Source organism: Anas platyrhynchos, chromosome 5 (genome assembly GCF_047663525.1).
Source record: "Anas platyrhynchos isolate ZD024472 breed Pekin duck chromosome 5, IASCAAS_PekinDuck_T2T, whole genome shotgun sequence".
Classification (NCBI taxonomy): Eukaryota; Metazoa; Chordata; class Aves; order Anseriformes; family Anatidae; genus Anas; species Anas platyrhynchos.
The window spans coordinates 36,847,705-36,859,601 of NC_092591.1; the positions used below are offsets into that span (position 1 = coordinate 36,847,705).

General features: G+C 48.8%; 1 long non-coding RNA gene across 2 annotated transcripts; it reads right to left on the reverse strand.

Moving 5' to 3' along the window:
• Positions 1 to 3,273: 3,273 nt before the first annotated feature.
• LOC119717039 (uncharacterized) lies at positions 3,274 to 10,716 on the reverse strand. Of its 2 annotated transcripts, none has more exons than XR_005265985.2 (3): positions 10,488 to 10,716; positions 6,437 to 6,585; positions 3,274 to 5,800 (listed from the first exon to the last, which is right to left on the reverse strand). It is a non-coding gene; the product is annotated as an uncharacterized lncRNA (long non-coding RNA). The 2 variants fall into 2 exon arrangements; XR_005265984.2 differs by having other exon boundaries at positions 6,223 to 6,585.
• Positions 10,717 to 11,897: the final 1,181 nt, after the last annotated feature.

Below are 11,897 nucleotides of genomic sequence, written 5' to 3' on the forward strand. Positions count from 1 at the left end.
GATGCTGAGACTGGGATTGTGGTAATTAATGCTTTTGCTCTTTTGATTTCACTATATTCTTAAAAAAAAAATACAAAACGTACAGGAACAAATAAATATATATATTAAAAAATGGCTTGCACACATACTGCTTCTTTCTTCTGACCCTGTCAGAAACTCTGCAGAAAAGAACTTGCAGCACACAATCGCCTGCAACCAGCTTTTTTGAAATATCCTACTGTGATACATATCAACCTTTTGCTTTTTGATTGATAGACTTTGCTAGGGAAACACGGCAGAACAGATGTGAGTGCATGGGTGCCATCAAATGAATTTTAACGCTCTTTCTCCCCCCCCACCCCCTCCCACCCACACGCTTATAAAGTTATTCTGGAAGACATGTGAATCCTAAATTATGGGGGAGGGGAGACTGGGGATTAAGGGACATCTGAGGAAAGTAGTATAAAATTGCACTGAAAGCAAAAATCCTCCCACCATAACCTACCCTTGTCCACCCCTGTGTCAACAAATATGCAACCAATTAATGTAATTGCAGAGTTATTTATGGTGCACAGGAAAGTGTAGTCAGGGACCCTGAGAAACAAGGTTGCGGGGATAGGAACGCCTGGGCTTTCCCCCCTCCCTCCTTTGCAGATGTTTAAGTTGACTTGTGGTGTCCATGTGTCTCATAACCCAGAGCCTGTCGGCTCTGCAGGTGTTGCTTGCTGCATGGGGGTGGGTGAAGTGGATGAAAGGAGACCTGGAAAAGAGTTGGGGTCTTCTGATTTCAAACTGTGACCAAAAGATATTGGCTGTTTTTGAATATTCCCCCCTTTGCAGCCTACAAAAGCCCCGTACTTAATCCCTTCAGATGACCCTTTCCGACAGCACCAACAACATTTGAATACAAAAGGGGAGAAAAAAAAATCTTAACTCCATGATTTGATTGTTCGGGGTGACAGTTTTGTTACCGTTCAGTGCCCTGCACAAGAGAGGTTTTAATTAGAGCTATTGAGTGGTTTGAATTGGCACAATTAGGGTCAGCATTAATGATTGCTGCATGTGTTCTTTTGAACAGTAAGGGCTTTTTTTTTTTTTGCCCACAGACAGGAGGGGGTAGCAGCTAATGAACTAGGAGAGTGCAAATTATCTCTGCAAAGCTGGGGCAAGTGTAATACACACTGGGGATGGAGCAGAGCAGGAGAAAAGAGCACATCTTGTGGGGCTGAGCCAGAGGGCTTCCCAGCAGTGTGCTGAGCACCATCCGTCCCCACTGCTTGCCATTTGCTTCCACAGGTACTGAGTACCGCACGGAGCACTGACAGAGATCTGCTCCTTGCATCGCAAGGGAAGGCTTCAGAGAGTCCAAACACAGGGACTGGAAGGAGGCAGGAGAAAGATGCAGCCTGCTGAAAACCAGAGACCTGCTCGTGCAAATCAGTGCTCCCATGAGTAGGCTCTACCCACCTGCCATGCACTTCAGTGGGCTTGCAGGATCAGTTCAAAGGAATACAGCCACATAAGATATGTATTTGTGTATAAGCACCCCTCCCATACAGGGGTGGAAATGCCTCCCAAAAAAAGCAGGCCTGCCATGACTGCGCTGAAGGTGGATGCAGGAGGCACACGTGTATGGCAGCTCTACCAAAGGCTGCCCCCTCCCCTGCTGAGGAATCAGGAGTCCTCACAGCACCTGCAGCTTGACTTAGGGACCACTTCCCATGGCCTCCTTGGGGCTTGAACCTCTCCTAAAATGTGCCTGAGCCACGTAGTCCAAGAAGGTGTGTAGAAAACCTCCTGGGCACTCCAGCAGACTCAGAGGCCTCCCTTCCACTTAGTTTGTGTGAGAACACAGCAAGTGGTGGTGACACCAACCCCATATCACTTGTAGGGGCGACTGTGGGCCTGGCTCAGGTCTGGCTGCATCACCCCAGTCAGATGCTGGTCTGCTTTGGTCTGGCCCCTAAATACCTGCGTAGCTCAACAAGTCCTCTTCAAAATGTCATCTCTACTTGCACGCCTCCTGAACATGGCCCAAAGATGGAGACTGTCAGGCACCATGCATCAGAAACAAAGATATTTCAATAAGCTAAGCTAGCTGGCAGAGCAGAAAAAATAGCACGTACATACATAGTGCTTCAGGACCGGCTCTCATGCATTTTTCACAAAACATTTCCAGCCAAATTTCCTGCAGCCATCCCAGAGCGTGGCCACCAACACCTAACCACCCAAGTTTTTGAGGCCAAGCATTCGTGCCAGCCAAGGCTACACACCCCAGCAGTACCTGTGCTTGCAGAGCAGGTAAAGCTTTGTGCACCACTGGAATGGAGAAGCTTGGTAAAACCCTGGGTGTGCAATCTCAGTTGGGAACTAGCCAAATACTTCACCGCTCATCTATGCAAAAGGAGACAAGGGTGCCCAAAATATGGAGGGAATAGGGCTCTTTGGTGTGGTTAAACAGAGGTTACTCTGTATTGCCGTTTGTAGGTGTTTTCAGGTATTTCAGTGCCTCCCTCACTCTCTAAAAATAATAAGCTTCTATTAAAAAATCCCACTTCTCTGGCTTTTTCTTCTTTTTTAAAGTAAATTACATTATTCTTATTTAATGATGTGCTCATAATCTCTAGGCCTAAACCAGCTGAAATTTAGACTGCAACTAACTTGGTGATGCTTTGCAATCTGTAGCCAATGAATGGATAAGAATCCAGTGGGCACTCGCAGCTAGGAGATAGCCTTACGTTGTTCCCCTGGTAGAAACCAGTAGCCTGAAGTAGGCTGCCTCACCTCGGCTGTGGGCTACCTACTCATTTGTCACATCTGTGGCTTTACAACAAGCTCTTTCCTTTATTACCTTTGTGTGTGTGTGGTGCTAATACCCAAGACGCATGAGGGCCAACCCTGCAGAGGCTCTGCCCTCCCTCCACCCCAGCGGGATGCGGGTGTCCCAGCCTCCAGGACGGGAAGTGCTCAGCAGCATCAGGCAGAGGGCTGCTGCTGCCAGCAGGAGCTGGAGCTCAGCAGGTGGACTGCAGGAGGGCGAGAGCAGAGCTGCAGGCACCGCTCAACCACTCATCTGGGACAGGGCTCCGTCCCCAGGCCCTCTCAGGAGCCAGCAGCATGGCTTCAGGTGGCTTCATCTCAGCAGGAACCCCTGAGTGGAGAAGACATTCCCTGACCAGGAGGAGCTGGCTCCACTGAGGTGCAGCAGCAAAGCAGAACTGGAGCACCCAGGGAAGGGCAGAGACACAAGGAATGTCTCACCAGCGCTCAGCCCCTGTGCCACTGGCTGCTTTTACCTCCTCTCCCCCAGGTCCATCTCATAAGGACTTCAACTGTTCCCATGTCCAGCTTTTGGTTTGGGCAGGCATCCAGCATCGCTAGGCAGATCCAAAACGACACCTCACACATTCTTGAAGGTGTGAAAGAAACAACCAAGCTGAATAGTTTCTCCACCCTCGGGGTGCCAGAGGTAATCCCATAGACTTGCCAAGGAACAAGCAAGGACATCCACAAACATTTCACGACCACCTTCTTTGAGTCTACTTTGGTATTAAGCAGCTATGGGCTTTGGCATTAGCTGGAAAGCCGAACACACAACTGCTCAGAAGTCACCTCTGCCTTGAGTTTCTTACATATATCCCCAAAAAGTCAGCCCCTCAGAGACTTTTCAGTGAAGATTTGGATTTACATCATCACATAAGTGTATTAATAGTCCTCATGTAGGTCTATTACAAGCAAATAAAAATGCTGCAGTTTGGAGGATGGGGACGGTGATAGCAATGCAGGCAAAGCTGTCATCTGGGCTCTGGTGTGAGGTTAAGCGACCTGAGAAGGATGTGGGAGCTGACGGGCGTGAGAGAGGGGATGTGAGACATGGAAAGCTGAGCGTGAGAGGGAATATTGTGAGAAGCTGGCAAAAACTGCAGATAGCACCATGAGGGCTGGCTGGATTTCTCAGGTGGTTAAGGGGGACGCATGTGAGAAGCGGCCAAACCACACAGATAGCTGGGGGAGAACACCAAGGACATGCTGGGAAATAGGACCTTGCCGGGCTAGTGAGCCTGGTACCCGTGCTGGTAATAACACACACAGCCGAGATAATCTAGCTACCAGAAACAGAAATACCAAATTCAGCAGTGAATATGGCAAAACTGTGGTGGTCTACTGAGGAAAAGGACAGGTTAGCTCTTTGGATCCAGTCTGGGGCAAACAAAGGGAACTGCAACCTCAGCAAAAAGAGGGGTCAAGAAACACAGAAATGGATAATAAGGTGTGCAGTTCCTGTCACTGAGGGCATCTGGGGACACTTGTCAAGCAGCCCTGTATGCAGCTGGAGTCAGGCAATGAACCAAAACCTTTGTTCTGGCCATATCAGAGGAGTCAAACCTGCTTCCAACCCAGGCAGAAGACAGGTTTTGGCAGTGCAGGATGGGTGCTTTCGTTTGCTGGCAGGTAAACCCCTGGACAGACAGATTGAGCACCCCAACATCACCACATTGGTGCCTATTCCAGGCCCAACATCATTTGCAACTGCCCACCACTTGGTAACAGATAGGAAGATAGGGTTTAAAGGCTTTGTTTGTTTTGGTTAGTTGGTTTTATTTTGGTTTTCAGTTAACACAGATAAACTTGGGACAAAAGAAAGTACCTCACCTACCCCCACGCTCATGGCCTACACCCAAGAAGTGTCTTCCAGGAGGACAATTTTGACTGAGAAATCAGTACTGCCTCTCCTCTACCTCGGTGTGGGCGCTGATTAGGAAAGGCTAAATACCCAACAAGCCTGTTGCTGAAGTGATACTTAGCAGTTCTGTAAGCACTCCCAGAAGAAGCTGTAAATGCAGACTTGAAAACTGTCAGGAAAAGCAAATTACTCAGAATTTACGTAATCTGAGCTCTGGCTGGAAGTTTGATAGAGTTATTTTACTTGATTTAGTCAATCCATTTCTAACTTGAAGAAATATGTTGACTTGAAGCTCCACAGCATTTCATTCACTCGGATCACCTATAAGCCAGCAGAGAGACTGCTTTTCATAACTGCTCCATATTGGTTTGTGTCATACCACCACATTGCTGTGCTGCAGCCAGACCAGCACAACTTGCGAGCAGACCAGCTGAGCTGTGGTGATTAATGACCCCCGGAGACTAAGCTGCAAGGCATCTCTCCTTTACCGAGTACTGAGCAGTGAGTTTCACCTCCATATCCCCAGGTCTCCTTCCCCTGGCATGTCTAGAATTTGTCCTAGCTTAGACCTTGTGTGGGGAAGCCAGTAGCCCTCAGCAACCAAAAATTCAACTCTTCTTTCCTAGGAGAGGCTGCTGTCTGTCACTCTTGTGTCCTAGCCCTCTGCTGTAACCTCTTCCAAAGGCAGCTTTTCCTCCAGCCTTGCTACAGGGAAAATAAGTTACCCCGAGTCTGCATCTCAGAGCACTTTGGAGATCTCCGGTGTTGCCAAGGCACTGGCAGGGGGCTGAAAGAAGCCAAGTGTTTTGCTGAATGCTCTCTTGCAGAACAGAAGCATGAGCAAAGCTGGACTCAGCAGATGTGATAACCAATACCCACTACAGCAGTGGGTATGAGAGCTGGCAGGAACAAAGGCACACACCTGTGTGACTTCTAAACTTCCCAGAGCCCCTCCTTGCACTGATTTCCCACCAAGCCTGAAAATGCCTTCACTTACTGGAGAAACTTCAAGAAAGAGGGGTTTGTCAACAAAGCAGCATATTCCATATGCAGAAGAGGGATTTGTCAGCAAAGCAGCGTATTTCATATGCAATATCAGTTTAGAGCGATGTTTTAAATCTGGTTGAAATGAGGATTCTGTAAAACAAACAAACAAACACATCCACAATTGAGCTAGAGCTATGGCTGTATGTTTAAAACAACTGATTGCAGAGTCACATCTTCACCTTCTTCAGCTGTCCCATTTGCACTGCCTGCACATTATTTACCTCCTCTCATCCCCAAGCCTTCCACCCTTGAACTAAAGAAACTTTACATAGTTTTCCTTGGTAGTATTGCAGCTAGTGTCTGCACTGCCACGACATGGTGGCCCCAAGGAAAGCTTCCCACAGGGAGTTACAGCAGGGGCATGGACAGGGAACATGGAATCTGAAACAATAGCTAACGACAGTGCAAGTGGAGATCCAGTGATCCAACCAGAAGGTACAATCAAAAACAATCGTTGGGTCTTCTGAGCAAGTGTTACAGCCTTTCTGAGAAGTCAGCCTTTGTTGGTTTACCTGTTAAGGCCCAGCCAGCTGGTACTGTAGGATAAGGATGGCCTGCCTGGAGACAGTCCTTCATGGCCTGCAGAGCCCCTAGGTCATCTGGCAAAAGCATCTTCTTGGGTCCTGCAGCCCTCTCCCAGTGGGAAAGCTACCAGCTCTCTAGCTGGTGATATTTCAAGCACATGACCAAAATAATACTCCATGCAAATAAAAAAATCACGTCCACCTTGGTAAGAACAGCCATTAAAGAATTATTTCATTTCTGATGGTTTTTAGAAGAACTAACAGAGAGTTCATAGGAAGAAATGTCTTTCAGCACGAGCTCTCCTGAGTGCTGCTGTGCTCCAAGAGAGCAGATGTCTTGATGCCAAGATGCTGGGGAAAGAAAAAGCAGTAGCACTGACTGTCATTTCTGAAAACAGCCATCAGGTCACAATGCAGTGACTGCCAGTAGACCCTGCTGAGGAATCAAGGTGACATACCCTCTTGGAGTCACCCTGCTCCCCCGGAGAACTGAGATGAATGGTTTCAGCCAGGTACCCAGTTTTTGGGCAGCTTGTTGGGCAGGGAGGACCCCCATTTCAAAAGCTGAAGGACTGGACACCCCCCCTGGACATACACTAAATAAACTGTGTCATTATTTCTTGCTTTTTATGAATCTCGATATCACTGGGCTTCACAGCAAACAGGTTTTATCCACATGTCGATGACTTAACTGAGCACAGGAGCGCTGCCAGGTCACACCGGTAGTTATGGAATACCTTTCCCATGTGACCATTGCTGTAATTTACCGGAAAGATCATCCCCAATCACCACAATCTGAACCAAAGGCAAAATCTTTCAGTGCCTGAGCAAAGTAGTTTCCTGCACAGCCTCAGCCCCCAGCCTGAAGGCAGCGACAGCCACCATCAGAGTTCATACAAATGGATGCCTGACTTGAACACCACATCTATGTAGGCTGCTGAGAGAAAAAAAAAAAAAAGTAGCTAATTTTCAACAGTAATTAATTTTAAACTGAGGTTTCTACTCAGAATCTCTTCATGGGTTTTGCTCTGGCACTTCACGCCCTCTCCTCACCACCTCCTCCATCTCTCCAAGCCAGAACAGCCCAGCGAGGGGCTGGCCCACCGCAGCCCTGCATCACGGCCAGCCCTGCCCCTTGCTGAGCTCTGCGAGCCAGCAGAGCCCAGCCTCACCTCCGCATCCCCAGGTGTGTTTGTGGTTAGCATAACTTTTACGATTGTGATGACGCAAGGCCTGAGCCTGCAGGCTAGGCGGTCCAGGCAGCGCCAAGCCAGGAATCCCAGCTGTGCAGCACCTTGCTGCGCTGCCCCAGCCAAGGGTGGGCAGAAAAAGGGCTCCCAGCAAGGCAGAAAGGGAGCAGCAGAGCCCAGCAAGGGTGCTGGTACTCACAGCAGCCCTCATCAAGTGCTGTCCTTCCTCTTGCATCACTCTAAAAAAAAAAAAAAAAAAAATCCTAACCTCATCTGCTCTCTGCACTTAAATCTGACATTTGGATGCAGAGGGCCAGGCTGGCACAGGAAACATAATTTAAGAGTGTCTAGCCTCATGCTTGGTAAATTGGGCCCATTATCCAACCCCCTGTCTGTATGTATCACCTTACATATAGGGTACGTATTGATGAGGGGGGATTTTTGCATGCTGAATAACATCCATATGTTACCCAGGAGATATTTCCTGTTCTTGGTGCTGCCGTGTCATTAATTTTCCTGCTTGTTTTGACTGTTTATCTCTCGAGCTGAAGTGTCTAGAACTGTGAAAGCCCCCGCCAAGAAGAAGTCAGTAATATAAACATCATCAATATTTATGATGGACACAGAGAAAAATATTCCACGATGCAATGCCTTGTTTTCCACCCAGCTCAGGCAGGGCTAGGATGCCTCAGAATCCTCTTCTGCTTCGCCTGTCTCCCATTTTTCCCCCAAGCAGCCCGGTCATCTCACAGCACCGAGGATTTTCTGTCCCTTTAACAATCCCCTCGCCTGCCAGACTTCCTCCTTTCATAGCCCCCAGGCGCTCCCCCTTCTCTCCCCCAGGGCTAGTTAATATGTGCCAAATCCTGACACCCTGAATGGTTTCCCAACGCCGACACTAATCACATTTTCGGGAGCAGGTCAGCAGTGAAGGAGCTGAAATTCGTGTGAAAAAGTCCCCGGGATGGCCCCGGTGCCTCACACCTGCGTGCCCTATTCATCCGCACTGTTTACACATTGTCATCCACAATTAATTCTTTCCAGGGACGCTCCACCGCCTGCCCTCCCGTTGCACAGGGACCCCATTCGGAGCTGTTGTGTCTGTTAAATTGAGCATGGGGTGCTGTGATTAAATTAAGTTTTGTGGCTCTCTCGCTCTCCCTCCCTCCCCTTCTCCTTTCTCTCCGTTAATAACGATGCCTGATAGAAGATTGCTGGCACTGGAGTAAAGAGGTAATTACAGGCACTAAAAGTAGGGGAAGAAAAGTTTATATTTGGGAATGTGAATGGGGACGTCTTTTCCAACGCTGCCCTCGGTGCGAGGTGGGAACAGCAGCCCCGTGCAACATCCAGGGTAGGAGGAGGAGGGTATGGGGCTGCATGTGAAGGTCTGCCATAGGCAGAACAAAACTCAGGTCTGAGAGAGCCTCTACCTCCTGGCCTGAAAATGGGGTTTCTTCAGCAAGTGCCATTCCCACCTTCTGCTGCAGTACAGGAGCGTTTGTCCTGCACAGCTGTGTTAGTGCATCTATGGGGCATGCAGCAGGAAAACTGCTCTTCTCCCAAGACACCATACCCAAACACACCAGGACAAATCCCTGGAGCTAGAGGGCTACCAAATCCTGTCCCCATACTGACATTCATCTGCGCCATGAACAAAACATGGAACGAGAAAGGCTCCTGGGAGACGAGCAGGAGAAAAACAAGAGACGAGACAGGAATTTGACCAGCTTTTACACTCTACAAGTTTGCAAAAACACCCATGAGGCAGCAACATTTCATGAAGTGGACAACTGTTTTTTATTACTGGTATGTCTGCGAAATCAAAGAGCCATTTTTTGCTCAGAACAGGAACGTGCAGAAACTCCAAGCAAGCCGAGCCGGGTGGATTTGGCTTTCCGCCTTAGTTCAGCCACTCGCAGGACTTGCTACCACAGTTCGGCTGCAGCCCTCTGGCACAGCACACTAAATGTCACGACGGCAAGAAGAACAGGCCCCAGACCCTCCTAGCCAGATGAAGAGCAGCCTCTATTTGCTTTTTGAACACTAGCTCACTTCAGACAAAAAAAAAAAAAAAAAAAAAAAGACCTGAGAATTGCCCTAAGTTCTGAGGCCCCAATATCCAAGACATATTAAACATCACAAAATTCATTGGCTACAAACAGTCTCTTAAGGCTTGGAAAACAGCAGCCTCTCTGATTTTTATCCTATGCAAGAAAATTGCCCCTGCAAGAGAAAAATCTTCATGTCAGCAATTAAAAAAACAGCCGCCTCATAAATATTGCTGTAAAATATTGTTGCATGCCCATACGAAACGTGCTGGAAAGCACATGCTACATCCCCCTCTAGTGCTGAACCACTACAGAATAGCAACCTAGCACTGCTGCTGTTTTCTTCAGCAGAATTGGAGACTTTTCTGCAGCAACCTATGATTAGGCCCTGTAAATGAAGCAGGAAGGTGGCTGCCACATGTGAAGGCATTTTTACTGGATGCTATCTGCTGTATGGCAGATAGATTCACAGGGACTGAGAAGCCTGAGAGCCCTTGAGATCAGTAGGGTTTAAATAACTTGTAAATACCCAGGACAAATCTGTTTTGTTTTGCAAGTTCCCTTACTCATTCTGCACTTCCACTGAAAAACTAGCGAGCCGTACACATCACACACCTGATCAAGGCCCATCCCACAGCACCCAAGGCCTTTTGTGCTCTGTATGGAGCAGTACCAGAGGAAAGCATCTCCTCCATAAGCACCAGTTATACCTAACACCCTCCTCATCATCCTCTCTCACAGACCTTACTGAGGGAAGCAGCCCCTCTGAGTTAGATGGGGAAGACCAATTTCAGTGGGTGCCTGCACCCTATTACACCAGCCTGTCTCACTGCCTGCACCTACCAGGACAGACAAACTCAACACCGAGGTCACACCAGACATATGGGTGCCCAGAGCACCTGGCAGCTTGCACCAAAGCCTGTTTCTCAAGCACATAGGGAATTGCTTTGGCATCCCAAATTTTCCTACACTTTGTGAAGCACAGCTCTCTAAGGGGTTGGTTTGCACCTACCTTGCAGTCTGCTTGGGGATGGTCTCAGCTCATTAGCACATGAGGGAGGAAGCAGGGCAAGGGCCAAACATCAGGGACCCAGGTAGGTGAAATCTGCCAAAACAGAGAACAGCTAAACACAGGTCTTTATAGTGGAGGCACTTGAGCAACATTAGTGGCAGGTGGGAACAGCCCTGCCTATGAAAATTTAAAGGGAAGGCTCATATTTAAGTTGTTTTCCTGCAGTAGAACTACTAGAGATATTACTAATATAGTTATGACAAATCCTGCAAGCTGCCTACCACCCTTTCCTCCCACCGAAACCAGCGAGAGTGGAGGATGCCCAGCAAATTACACCACTTGCCCAGTTAATAAACAATTTACCGAAGGATGCACGGTTTTGAAGTGCTGTGTAAACACATATTAATCAATCATTAGACAATTAAGATAATTCCCTGCTCTTTTTCCCCGGCACTCCCCAGTTGATAGATGTTCCTATAGCAACCCAGCGGTACGGGGAATGCAGGGCTCGGCCAGGCGATGCTAGCGGAGGACCTTTGCTCTCCAGCCCTCCAAAAGTCACGCAGGGCAAGCAGAAGGGGGCTGCGAGAGGTGACATGCAGGAAGGAGGCTTTCAATTTTAATGGAGATTCTTGCGATGACAGTCTATGCAAATAGGTACATGAAAGAGGAGAGGAAACAGGCTGGGGGAAGGGGGGGAGAAATTAACCCTGGTTCGGATTTCAAAGCAAGCCGGGAATAATTTTTGTAGCTAAGAATAGTTGCAATCCACCTTGTTCGCCTTGGTCTCGGCCCTGCATAATCCTGACGTTCAGGGTCTGAAATTACAGCTGGGGGAGGGAGGCCAGGGCTGGCAGCCCAGGAAGCGCTGCCGCTGCCCAGGCCTCGCCGCCATCACCTTTATGGTTCCTTTGTGTCACCAAAGCCAGCCCTGAACAAAGAAGCAGGCCCTCCGCTTTCGAAGGGCCCTTGCAGTTGTTTTGCAAATGAGATTGCTTGATTGGAGAGCAAAATCAGAGATCTTTTGAAGCTGCTGCTCAGGAAAGGGGGAGGAGGGGCCCAGTCCTGCACAGCAAGCTGTAGGATCTGCCCCGTCGAGAATGAACCAGAGCAGCTTTTAGGCGAAATTCTTCAGGAACACCAGCAAGACCCGATGGCCATCTCCAGAAAAGAAGAGGGTCTGCTAACATCCCGAGAGCAACTTCTGCTCTTATTTCAGCCCTCTCACCCTCGCTCCCCCTTGGGGCCAGCCAAGCCAGAGGCTGCCTGGGCCTCAGTCAGCGCCTGGAGCGGGGCTCCTCAGCTTGTCCTGGCTTGGAGGGCTGCTCCATCCCCACAACAAGGACTAAGTCCAGGGGACCAGCCTGCAGCCCTCTGGGGAGCCGATTGATGTAGATCTTGTCAACACCT